Genomic DNA, 14,164 nt, shown 5'->3' with positions numbered 1-14,164 from the left:
TGTAGTTCTTGGAAAGTGGATTCTGTTAAATAAAATATCTCCATTTGAAGTGGACTTTGAGCTTTGCAACATTGCAGATCTTTTTTTAATGTTCAAACAGAAAAATTACACATTCACTAAAGTTGGAAAAGTGAAAAATCATAATAGGACCCTTTTAAGAGTGTGCTTCTCTTACACATTCTCACATTTACGTTGTGCAAGTAATTTGTCTCTAGATGCTATTCATTTTTATCCCTCCTTCCCTCCTTCCTTCCCTCCCTCCTTCCTTCCTTCCTTCCTTCCTCTTGTTCTTTTTCTCTTAATATTTGCATTTTTATCTTTTCTTATATCACAGTCACCTTCAGATCTGGTCTAAGGCCCTAAGGGTAATATCTGGCACACTCCATTTCTCTATTTATTTCTAGCAGTTTGCTGAATAGGGCCAACCTGTATTCTGTATATCTACATACACATACATGTATTTTTCTCTCTGGTGTATATATCTGAAAAAGGGGCAGAGCGTGCTATCAATCACAGCCATGTCAGTTTCTCAGGCAAAACTAACCTATTATCAGTCATGTCAACAGCATAAAAAGAGAGGCCCCATTAGGGAGAAACAGGAGCAAAATGAAAGAATAATCAGAGAAAACAAGGGAAGGACGAAAGGTGGAAAAGAGGATGATGTATAAGAGAGAGAAAATGCAGCAAGGGGGAGAGGGTAAAAATGAAGACGGAGGGAGAAATTGGGTCATTTGGAAACATGAAGTGCCTGAGTTGGCACCAAGCAGTGAGTGCTGTGGTTGGTTAGTCCCCAGCTCAGGATTATCCCTGGAGAGGGACTAATTTAAACCCATGAGTGAAGACTTTACAGACGGAGTATGCATTGTAATAAATACTGCATAACTGCACACTGCTACGTGAGAGTTATGTAACTTCAAAGCCACAAAAGAAACTTCCCACTCCGTTATTTATTTTCCTCGACCCTGAAAAGTCCCGCAGTGAGAGCAAAATATCTTCAAAAATCTGGACCCATGCATCATTTCAAATAATGAATGATAAATTACCAATTTTCTATTAAAATAATTATAGCGCTGTTCTTTGTAAACACTCTTGCAACATCTTCAAGAATAAATCATCTGTCTGAATGAATAAACTCTTTTATTGCATTGGTCTAGTGATAAATTACCTGTTAAAGAGCCACACTGATCAATGGAATAGCCTAATTATGATTCTTTAACATTGTGTTAATATCTGTATTTTTAATTAGAGCTGTTATGATGTTTGTGAACAACTTTTTGAGTGAATCAAATTTTAAGATGGCTCCTCTTGTTTCTCTGGTGCATAAGTTCTATAGAACCCTGGGTTCTTGAGTGGAACCCTTTCAAATTGTCAGATTTTTTATAAAATAAAATAAAAACATGTATATAAGGAGAAAAGTCTTAAATGATTGCATAATACTTTCATGTTTAATGGGTTATTTAAAAAAAATCTATTGATAAAGCATGTTTTTGAGCTGTTTTATTCATAAACTTAAATTTAAAGGGGTGGTTGATTATGATCTCACTTTTCTAACTTTAGTTAGTGTGTAATGTTGCTGTTTGAGCATAAACAACATCTGCAAAGTTACAACGCTCAAAGTTCAAAGCAAAGGAAGATATTTGCTTTTAAAGAAAAGGACTACAACAAACGGCTGGTAGGGACTACACGACATTCCTCCCGGGTTAGTGACATCAGCAACCCTACAATTTACATATACCGCACCCCCTGAACACGATTTACAGATTGTCAAGACAGAATATGCTAATCAATGACTAGAAGATAGTTAACTCCACATCAGCTACATACATTCATCAGCTAACCATTCAGACATGTCCTGTTGCATTCTACATGTTGTCACTTTTACTTGAGTCTCTCCATCATCCTTGTCTGACTCCGGTTTGAACATATAAGAAAGAAAAGAAAATATTTGAAATTTTGACGTAAAAGGACACAAGCTGTTGAAGCTCCGCCCCCAGTGCAGCTCATTTGCTTTTAAAGGAACAGACACAAAACGACGTGTTTTTGCTCAACCTCAAAAAGTGCCAACTTTAACATGCTATATAAAAATATCTAAGCGCCTGACAGAAAACTTTAACCTTTTATAAAAACCTTTCATCTACTGTAAGAGTGCATGAAACATTAAAAAAAACATTTAGTTTTGAATAGCATGACACCATGCATGTCTTATATTTTTCACGTCATGTCAATTAGCCAAATGTTATACCTCACAGATACACGGATAGTTCAAACCCTTTGCTAATTAAATCAGGGCTTGACCAATCTATCATAATCCTTCTTTGATATTTTCCAAGACGTGTGCAATGCATCATCAACAAACCACTTATGCTTCCATTTGGAACGCTGTTGATGAGTTATGACTGTTGTTGTATCCCACACAGTGCTTTCAGCTTTTCAGAGAGTGCGTTTTGTGAGGCAGTTGGGTAACTGCAAACTAGCTTGTCTCCCCCACAGCTGAACAGAAAAGTCATGTCTGTTGAACTGAGAAAAGAGAGAATTTGGCACAGCAGTGCTTACTGGCTGTCAGGACTACAGATGAGACTGACAGAGGGCTAATAGGACCTGGCTGTCTATTATGAAAGAGAAAAAGAGAAAAAAGGAGGGAGAAATACAGAAGCGGACATTCAAAGAGTCTCAAATGGACATGCACTGTATGTGAAGGTGAACGATGACAGAGGTCGATTCTTCTGAGATGAAAAACTGGAAACTAATGGGACGTTGTATAAATAATACAGATTAATGTTGGCATAAAAATTTTCTAAATGCATGTTATAGATGTTATTGTGAACGATTCATGGATGTATGTCACAATACAGAAAAGATGTCGCTACTTCCATTTCATCACGACTTTTACTATATTAACATTTAAAAAGAAAAAAACAAGTCTGAAATTCAGCTAATTATATGAAACCCTTGCCCGAATATCTAAATGCACGCTGTGTGTTATGTGTAAACTTAACACAAACCTTTTAAACTCTGACATAAATAATTTGTTTTACCTTTGTAGGGCTGAGCGAATATGGGTAGAACTCTTCACTGCCCTAGTACTTCAGAAGTCCCTTTTAAAAGTATACATGTTAATTAAATGTGGCACAATGGCCTTCATCATCACAGTATGCTAATGACTATCTAGTGCAAGGGAATTATCAATATGCTAATTGAGGACTGTTGGGCCAGCATGTAACCTCATGCTACAAGAAAGGCTTTTACAGCCTCTTCTGCACAGCAGTGCATTATTTGTTACAACTAAGTTTTCTATACAGTATGTTGTTTTACGATCATTTAACTACTGTTGAAGTCTGTAATTTTAATTAGTGCTGTTGTGGTGTTTCGGCTGTGATCGAGTCTGTGTTTTTAAATGAATCTTTTGAGTGAATCATTCAATGATTCACTCCTAATATTCGCTCACTGACACGGTCGCCACCTCCTGCTGTAACTAACTTGCAGCATGAGTCAACCGCTGCATCTAAAATTGCATACTCTCTGACTAGGTAATTCTTTTGAATAAGTAATTACTTTGCGGCCGTTAAAAAAGTATGTTCTATATAGACCCTTTTACTGTTTACACAATGATGACGTAGCAACGTATGCGTGTGCATATTGGCAACGGAAGTATGGCGAGAATCATGAGCGTGTCAAGTGGGCACTGCAGACGCGAACATTTTTTATTATGTCCTCGCTCCAATCAACACGTTTAATCGCCTGCAGCCACAGGCGCCGCCGGTTCTTCTGAAACGGCTGTGATCCTGTCAGAATCCTATAAAACACCCCTTTGTGGAATATCGATTAGTGCAACCGTAAACGCAACAACCAGACATTTTGATGGTGGGAAACCGTTTTGATAAACTTTCGGAGTTGCTAACACGTTCGAGCCAGTGGGGAACAACACCACTTCCGTTGCCAAAATGCGCACGCAACTATTTGATCACGTGCGCTGTAAAAGGGTCTATAGAATGAATGTGTGTAGTGTGAATATAATCTGGATGTACTACATCAGCTATGTTTTTATTGTCATGTGAAATACCAGTATCAGTTGCATCTCTTCAATGCCATTGGCCTCATGAGATAGTAAAGTGTAATTTAATGCTCACTTCAGGATTTTGCCGGAAGTAGAAAGTCATTGGTTACTACACAGACAGTTTTATGAATACTGTCAATTCGTACGTCTTGGGATTATGTGTGTAGCCCTAGTTCCTTGAGAAAGGGGAAGGGATGCTGCGTCAGTTACTAAAGCTATGAGGACGCGCCCCTGCGTAACCCAGTGTCTGAGGCATGTGTAACATCACTCCATTCATTGGCCAATGCAGAGTGACAACGTTGCAAGGCGCATGAACACTTCTTCAGATTCGTATTGTCTGAAGGAAGACACGCAAGTATGCCCAAAGCTTGGTAACACGAAGCAGCGTCTCGTTCCCTTTCTCATGGAACCGGGGATGTCACCCCAAGACAGTCCTATTCAAGGGAACTCAATGCTGCGTCAGTTACTGACATCTGTCCAGGATGGAAGAAAGGAAGAATAAAAGAATGAAAAAGGGGACTAGAGCTTGGGCAGTAGCCAAGCTCAATTACTTTTCCAATCAATCAATCCTCTTTTTTCGCTGCATTCACAGCCTTCAGATCTGTGTGCGGCTTTCTACTATCATGGCGCATTTCCCCCCCACTCATCCAAGGGGGAGCTCGTACAGTCACACTCGCCTTCTGCTCTTCTCTCCAGGAACTTGTTCCTGGTAAGGGTGCAACTGATTCAGACCTGAACCTGGTGTGGGATATACTTCCCAAAGATGGCCGACTACGTGCTCGCCTCTCTAAACCTGTCCACCACTATCTCAATGGCAGTACCAAAAAGTCCAGAGGGCGAGACAGGGGTATCAAGGAGAACAGCTTTATCACACTCCTTGATGCCTGACAAATTAAGTCACAGATGCCTCACAATCTGTAGTCCCCAGGGGAAAGGTAATTTGCTATCTCCTTACCACCCAAGGCATCCTTCCATAACCCTGTTTGTCCAGCACCTCTACATTAGAATAACTCCAAGCCGAATGAACCATGCGAGTAGAGTATGGATGTCTCTATGAATCTGACACATCAGTGTGTAGGTATCGTTCATCTAAGCGACCATCTGCAATCTCGCATTTCATAGGCGAGCAATTAATCCTTGTTTTACGCAGAAGAAGCCACTGAGTTTCCACAATGGATCCAGCAGCATAAGGACAATGGAGTCCAAGATCGCAGCCTGTGCGCTGCCTCAGGAAACTAGGGGCTAGAGCCACAGGGCTCAGCGGTTTGACTCTCTTCTCTCATGAAGAGAGCCAGCCGGGAGCGGAGCTTTCTCAGTGAAAACCAAAGCAATAAATGCATCCAACCCCCTTGAGGGCTGAATGTGGATGCTCCGCTCCCAGACAGATAACATGCAGCTCGTGACCATTGCCAGCCGTTATAAAACGAGGGCATGGAGTGACACACTGTTTGAATTGTCTGCTATTATTCTGCTTACCTTCTCCTTTCTTTACACACACTGCTATCTTCACACAGCACACAAAGAAGCGACTTCCTGAAGACAAATATGCTGATGACGTGTTCCCAGGCGCCCTTCTTACACAACGTAGAGTTCCCTCGAAAGGGAACTACTATTTTCACATATTGTTTGTCGCCTAGTATAATAATTATTATTATTATTTTTTATTTGTATTGCGCCTTTCCCAAACTCAAAGCGCTAGCATATAGTACAGTATGTGATTTGGGATGCATCCAAAGATTTCATCAAGTGGTGTTCACTAGATTTCGTATAGATCATACGAGATTGACAGCTTTTCTGCTTAAGATCCACCGTTCCATTTTATTCCTTTACATATTTTATTGGACCATTCCGCTTTTAATTCAAGTAGACAACATTTTTGGTAGTAAGCTCTCTTAAGGATTTGTTTACTAAGTTCCTTTCTTGTTAGTCCAAAAACAGCTTTTAATTTTACTAAGCCCAATGAACAACCCGTTGTGGAATGTACATATAGGTAAAAGAACGCCTCCGCAGAAGGAAGTCAACGCTTACTTCATCATTGCAACTTTGGCCCTGCCCACTGGCATGTTAGAGGAGAGTAGAGCACCGGATCATTCACTGAACTAAAAATAACATTACCTTCCAAAGTATCCTAATGCTAGGAATTTGGTCATTTATTTTCAACAATGTGAATGTCTCAGTTGAGCGAGTATTTATTTGAATTCGCTACATTTCACTGTGGATTCTATGGTAAATCAGCCGCGATTTCGGCGCAGGCTTTGGAAACAGATTTTTATGATATGGACTCGACAGTAATGCGACCTGTGATATGGACTCGACAGTAATGCGGTCTGTGTTACTTCTAATGCCTGATCTGTGACCAGTGATTTCTGATATGTAATGATTCATGTACAGTCAGATTTTCTTTGCCTATGTGTCAGTGAATCAAACCAGTGGCAGTGACTAAACGGTCAACTTCACATTGTTTCTCTTACTAGGATGAAAATAATCTCTTATTTATACTGATTAAATAATATATAGAAAGTGACCAGAGAACGCTCCCTTTTACAATTGATGGAGCTGTCAATCAAACAGTGCAAGTTTATCAGTGACTGACTCTTTGGACTCTCACCAAGACTCTTATTATAACAAAGTCCCTTATATCTATAGTATTTGGTTTTAATCAATAAATCTCTTATTTACATTGTGTTTGCACTATTAGTTATGATGAAAGCATTTGTTAGTGTGCAGAAATCGAGTTGCAAAGACTTAAAAAACTTTAAGTTAAAAAACTTAAAAAAACTTAACATGTCTGTGATTGTCTACAATGCTCACCACTGCAACTTCTCATGGCACTATCTAAATATAATGCTATAGATTTAAATATAATGCTGTAATAACCAATTTTCACGATTAGATAACCTTGAGAGCTATTATAGTAAAAACTTGCTTAAAGTTTTCGAGAGTTCCACGTAAAACTAGCTATTTCATATGCAAAGATGTTAGCCAATCTCGGCAGTGTGTGTTTACACTGAAGTCTCACAGCAGACACGCCCCTTCAAACGGAGCGTTCAAATCAGAGGCTAAAATCAGGGTAAATCAAATGCCTTTTATTTCTAAATTATGACAATTTTGATGTAAAAATCATATTTATAAGTGATTATAAATATCATTATAAGTGCACGTTAGGAAACAATGTTAAACAATGCAGTACAGTACATTACCCCTTTACTTCTGTTGGACTACAAATTTATAAAATGTAAAATCTAGGTTCCAATACAATCGCATATAAACTGAGAAAGTAGAGTACATTGAATTTAGCATTTAAGGTTATGATGATGATATAGTCCTGTTCTCTCTATTGTAAGTTAAATAAGTCAGATTACTGAGACTCTCACCCTTTTCCTTTAATGGCTCTTGGACCCCCTGTCCCAGTCGTTGAATAGTCAGGCTGATTGGATTAGCATCAGGGGTCTCCAACCTTTTTTCATTTGAGAGCTACTTTTTAAAAATTAAAGTGGCATAGAGCTATGTAATACAATACTCAAATCTCTTAAATATGGTCTCATAAGTCTCATATTAACAACTATCCAAACTGTTTTAGATCTAAAATAGTTTTTGTAGGCCTATATATACGTCACCCCTAAATGTAAAAAAAAATAACTGAATCAGAGATTTTTTTTTTAATATATAGAAAATTTTACTTGGCATACTATACTGTAAAAACACATAATTATAGTTGATGATAGTTGATCATAACTAGAGATGAAATGGCATGAAAATTTCATGATTATAGTGACCAAACTGATCACGGTTATCACAGAATCCGGTTTAAAAAGTACTTATAGGCCTACTAGACAATGAAATCACTTCAGCAAGTTTTATGTCGAAAACCAGCAAATAACAAATAAAATTAGTATCAATATGCACTTTTTGTGTACATTAAAACATTATACATTAAAATAATAACATTAAAAATGATGGCCAGATTTTAAAGTATTGTCTTGTAACATGTTATCTACTAACGTGTACAAGTTCAAATAACGTTTTGACTAAAAAGGTTTATAAAAACCTCACATATTTCAGCCTTTAAATCATTTTTATAAAAATTACTGACATTTACAATGCACATTAGCTTATCTTTTATTAATAATAGTAAAATTAGGTCAGATTTTCCCTTGGCGTCTGTCGTTGCTAAGCAACCATGCACTGCGCTCTCCAACACAACGACAAATAAGTTTTAGTAGCTAATGGATTTCCACCACCGAAAAACGCTTGCTACAAGATTTATTTACTGAGAAGACAATGTGACATGACCTGCGGTGCGCTTGCGGCATTCTGAAAAGTTTAGATTTTTAAAATCTCGCTACGCCTGGAAAAAATGTGCGCGTTGCTTCAATTATGAGCGTGCTTGCCACGCCCTCATTTGAAATAACGAACTTGAGCGTGCAAAAGACGCGATATGTGAACGGCCCCTTGGCGAGCTACCTCCAATCAGGCCACAAGCTACTGGTAGCTCGCGAGCGACGTGTTGGAAACCACTGATCTATGCATTTGAATGACACTGTTATGCTGATGAGATCAGGGCTGGGAAAATTCCGGTAACGAGCTGACTCCTGTACTTCATTTACATGCTTTATTCAGAGTGTATCCACCTCTATGTAAATCCCTCCTCTTTGAAAGGTATACCTTAGTTAGGCTTGATGACTGCAGCTATACCGACAGCTCGTGTTCTCAATAAAGAATCCTGCTGAAGTTACAACCAGGTCTCCTGGTCTTCGCTTCTGAGTTTCCTACACTACTTTGGATGCATCAAGTTTATAAATCAGTGAACAAACCTAAATGAGTAATTTTGTCAAACAGAATAAAAAGAGTTAAAAACCACCACTACTTGGTGTTAGGCTCTTTATAGTTTGGTATTCGAGCATGATTACATTAGTCATGTCACTCAAGACTCCCACCCGGCCTCTCTTAGAAAAGAGCGGGCAAGCTTGTACGTTTGAGGACAGAGACATACGTGCAAGGGCAACTGTAGAACATCCATCTATTCTCATCCTAGTATATTAGGCGAAACGATATATATATATATATATATATATATATATATATATATATACACACACAAGATATATCTGTGCGAGAACCCTTTTCAGTTTGTGTATGTAAATCAAGGTGAATTCTTTCTGTCCCATGCTAATGTAAAAACTAGCTCGGCCATAGCATTTGTAATGGGGGATGACAGGTTATTTGTACTGGTGTATCAGCCAGTGATTATTACTTATCTATGCAGTCAGAGAGTCAACACACCATCATCGTGTTTGTGCGTATGTGGCTCTTTCTAGTATGCTCATTTACCTTCTGTCTTTAACATATTCTGCGAATATTGATGAATATGCACCGGATATAAATTACAAACAGATAGGCAAATATCTTTTAAATGAGAGACAATCGCTTTGCCTCAGCAGATCCATCCTTTATTGTTTGGTTTTCTAATGTCAGACTGCAAAAATAGATTTTCATACATAATTCATTATTAACACGTCTATTATTTTGTATTTATGTATGTGCATTTATCACTGCAGTGTTGGATTCCTGCGATGAGTCATACTCAAGCATTTATTACTGTATGCTAGGGATTTAAGGAACACGCTTGAATGCTCTAATTATGTAATAATATTACGGTACCTGCGACATGAGACATAGCCCATTGCACAATTGTACTGAGATTGTGACGGTTGACCTTCATGTGACAAGGTGACCTTCGGCTCACCACTTTCAGCTCAAAAGCAGCAGTGTTTTTCTAATTGCTAATTATTTTTGCAGACGGATTACTAAATTGGTTTCAGCGGTGCACAAATTAGCGCCTATGCCAAAAAAAACGTAGGTTTCAGACATATCTCTCAGTTCGTGTTTTTCCTTTTTTTTTGGCATAACTGCTAAGCGTCATCTTTCTTGTTCCTCCCTTACCCTTCTATGAGTTCGTCATGAGGGGTTTACAGGACCTGACTGAGTTTGTTTTTGCTCCTCAGCAAGATTTCTTCTAAACTGAGCCAAGATATACAATATCTAGGACATAAATCAAGTCGAAATTCACGCTCTCTATCTTCACTATGCAAGTCACAGCCCAGCCTGTTATAAAACACCATCTGCAATAAACATGAATGTTTTTTTACAAATGTCCAGTTGTAAACAACATAGTACATTACATTTTTGAGTTAACTATTCGTTTAAGGGTGGTATAGGATTAAATGCTTTAATAAAGTAAAATAATCAGCCAAATAAAACACTTTGTTTTGTGTGCAGAGTGGGCTATACGTTGTGATGACAGGAACTAAAATGAGAATGATTTTCATGAAACACATTTTTCTGACAGAACTCCTGAGGAGGCAGAACAGTAAAATATGAGTATATCTCTAGCATATCTCAGCACCAACTGGTCACGTACAAGCTCCCATGATGCTTTTTTTTCAACATTCTTTCCATAGTCAGTGCTTCAGCAAAGCTTTGATGGTGGTTTTTGTGCAGTTTTTCTGTTAGAATAGATACTTTTTCCTGACTAAACATTCTTCTGCTTTTTCTTTACCAGCATTCAAAATATTTTTTCTTTGTGGATAAACAAGATGATTTTTGATTAATAAATATTAAAGTCCCACTGTGGTGTTTTTATATCTATGTGGTATTTTTAATATGCTTTAAGACCATGTGCAAATTCATGTCAACACCATTGCTGAGTATTTTCTCTTTAAAGGGGTGGTACAATGCTCTTTTCACAAGATGTAAAATAAGCATTTGATGTCCACAGAGTGTGTATGTGAAGTTTTAGCTCAAAATACCCCACAGATATTTTGGTTTAGCATGTTAAAGTTGTCACTTTTTGAGGGTGAGCAAACACGCACCGGTTTTTGTGTGTGTGCCTTTAAATGCAAATGAGCTGCTGCTCCCGGCACAGAGTGTGGGCACAACTTTCAGCATTGTAACTTTGCAGATGTTGTTTATGCTCAAACAGCAACATCCCACACTAACTAAAGTTAGAAAATTGAAATCATATTCAACCACCCCTTTAAAACTGCAGAAAAACCTGCGGTTTGAAATAACTGGTGTCTGTGACGTCACAAACTACCTTGTAACCAATCACGTCAACATGCCGGTGGGCTTTAGCATATCATTAACAGTGAACTAGCAGGGGAGTCTCAAGTGGAGCCAGGTTATCTCAGTATATTTTTCTGTTGATATGAAACATCTAGATTTAGCAATATGGCGGTGTATGATGTATATTACAATGTTAGTTATGATGCACTCTATATGCCTTTCTCCACTGACATTCTGAGTTGTTCAAAGCCTTTCTAAGGATGCTGATTTTTAGAAGCCAGCTGTCTGACTCTGAGGTGGCCAATGGGAACATGGTTTGTGTAACATTAGCAACACATTATTAGCTGTTTGATATAACATAGTCAAGCAAAAGGCTAATCAAATTAAATACGGTTGTAAAGAGTGACACCATTGTGGAGCGTTTACCTCAGTAAATTGATGGAGTGAATCTCTGATCTGGCGTGAGTGAGTGGAGGCAGGGCTAATTTGAATATTCATGGTTCCGTGTATACTAAATGAGGCAAGGGTGTAGAGATACATTCAAGCTATTTTAAGGCATGAATAATTTTTTTTCACAGGATTTTTTTTTTAAATATGTTATTTTGGTGATTAGAGTTTAATAGGAGTTTTAAGGAATGAGATTATTGACTAGAGTGGGACTTTGTTTTCACATGGATTAGTTCAATTACATGAACATGAATTATTATAATTTTTTTGTCTATTGGTTACAAACTGTAAGCTAAAATGTATAATAATTTATATTATAATACATTTCATGATAATATAATAATTTCTTATAATAATATTTGAATATCATCATATTGTTGTTTAAACAACTCAACACAATAAAATCGCTCAGGCAAACACGCATTTCATTACGAATCATTACACCAAAACACCGAATCATTATGATTAATTCGAAAACAAATCATTTAGTCCTAGACTGTGTCCGAAATCGCGTACTCTCTTGAGTAGGTACTTATTTTTGAATAAGTAATTACCACATGACTGCTAAAAAATATGTTCTATATTATGAATGTGTTGAATGACTGTAATCTGTATTGTCATTATCATGTGACCTACCAGTGTTAGTTGCGTTGCTTCACTGCCATTCATAAATCCTCTCCCATGGCCTCATGGGATAGTAAAGTGTCCGTCGTATGCACAATTCAGAATTTATGAGTACTGTGAAATTGAACATACTTCTTTTGTCACATATTGTTTTTCGCCCAACTATATGCGATTTCGGATGCTGCCTTTCTGAAGATCAGAATATAAAAATGTTTGTTTTTAGGTTAACTATTCCAGGTAATATGGCTATACAGAAAGTGACTTATTCACTTGAGTAGAATTCCGTGACAACTAGCCCCGGCGTTCTGTAACTTCTCTGCAGTTCTTTCTTGATCTTATCTTTTTACAAATTCACTATGCCTTTTTTCTTTCACATACATCCTCCGTTTCTCTCTCTCTCTCTCTCCTCTCAGCGCGCTCTCTCATTGTTAAATCTCAGCAGTACTGTGAGAGTGGCAGATCAGTGAACACGGTGCGCAGAGAATTTATAGAAAACGTCACAACCGAGGCACGAGAGAGAGAGAGAGAGAGAGAGAGAGAGAGTAGTGAGAGGGGAGGGAGGGTGTGAGGAGGACAGAGAACGAGGGAGGGTATATTGATACAAAACGACAGTGGTTTCTCTTCAGTGTGTGTGAGAGAGACCATGAGTGGAGACAAGATGGAGTGCTGGAACAGATGAAGACTGTCATTGGGTGAGTGTGTATGTGTGAATATGTGTCTGAATGCCTTTGTTTTGTCCACTTGATAATGCAGATTTGTGTATCAGCTTGACCACCTGTTAGTGTGTGTGTGTGTGTGTCTCCACATGCACATGCACACATCTGCGTGTCTACTAGTGATTGTATGTTGCCTGCAGGTGTATTTTTATATGAGTGTACATTGGAACAAATTTCTGTGTATGTGTGTGTTTATAAGTCATTGTGCACTAGTAGCTGTGTTTATCTGCACTTCTGCTTAACTCTGCGTATGATGTGTGTCTGTTTGTTCTCGCCAACATGTGTATGTTATGCAGCCTGACAGCCTTTGTGTGCACGTGACAGTGTTTTTTGTATCTTACTAGCCTCGTGTGTTGAAATAACTGTCTTGCTACACATGATGTATAGCAACATAGACATCTGTATGTGCAAAGCACAAATATTATTGTGGATTTATGTTTTTTGTGCAACACTTCAATTTTAGTCAAATAATTGAAGAGGCGAAGTAAAACTGTGTAGTACATTGTGTGTTTGATATTTTAGGCGTACAATAACATTCATTAGTGTGGCATTGCCAGCAATCACACAAAACAGAAAGGGAAAAAAACTTTGTTTTGCCTCATAACAGTGCCATTTTATCTCGCTTATTCTATTTTTGGCTTGTTAGACGGTCTAGTTCATGAGACAAGAATTTTACGAACTACAAGGAAAGATGTGAAAAACAGAGGTTGAAAGAGAATGTGTGAGACAGAGATAGATCGCACAGAAGAGACTCGTATGAAACAGACTCTATATCTCTGTCCTTAGGGAAGTAGTGTAATCAAAACAGCCGCATTACTGGTAATGAAAGATATTATCAGCACAAAGTCTGTCACACGTCTTTATCTGTCTGGATCAGGGGCTGTGGGGCATTCTTCTGTTTCACTTGTCACACCAAATATTTAATTTCAGTTTTGCCTAGGGGAAAAATTGGCACCACAAAATTGGTTGGAATTGTGTAAGATGATAAAACATATTTTGAATTAAAGACATAGTTCACCAAAAAATATATTTACTCATTCTCATGTCTTTTTTTTTTTTTTTAGAACATAAAAATTATATTTAGTAGACTGTCCAAGCTGCTTTTTCCCCCACAATGAAACTCTAGGGAAATTACCATTTTTGTTGTTGTTGTTGTTTGTTTTTTACATATATTTTAAAGGAAATGAATAGGGTAATTCACTATTTTTGGCAATTATCTAAGGGTAATTAACTATTTTGCTTTATTTTATTTTTAAAA

At 37.8% G+C, this 14,164-nt stretch overlaps 1 protein-coding gene across 7 annotated transcripts in view; it reads left to right on the top strand.

Moving 5' to 3' along the window:
* doc2g (double C2-like domains, gamma) overlaps positions 1-14,164 on the top strand; it is a 78,152-nt gene that overhangs the window by 26,797 nt on the left and 37,191 nt on the right. For 2 of the 7 annotated variants that reach the window (XM_079638624.1, XM_079638625.1), the window contains exon 2: positions 12,817-12,882. The exons of the other annotated variants lie outside the window; for them this stretch is intronic. The gene's annotated coding sequence lies outside the window, so the exon portion shown is untranslated. The remainder of the gene's footprint in view (positions 1-12,816; positions 12,883-14,164) is intronic. 7 annotated transcript variants of the gene reach the window in all.

Source organism: Phoxinus phoxinus (genome assembly GCF_949152265.1).
Source record: "Phoxinus phoxinus genome assembly, chromosome: 15".
Taxonomy (NCBI): domain Eukaryota; kingdom Metazoa; phylum Chordata; class Actinopteri; order Cypriniformes; family Leuciscidae; genus Phoxinus; species Phoxinus phoxinus.
Note: the sequence above shows the minus strand (reverse complement) of the source record. Positions and strands in the feature narration are given on the sequence as shown.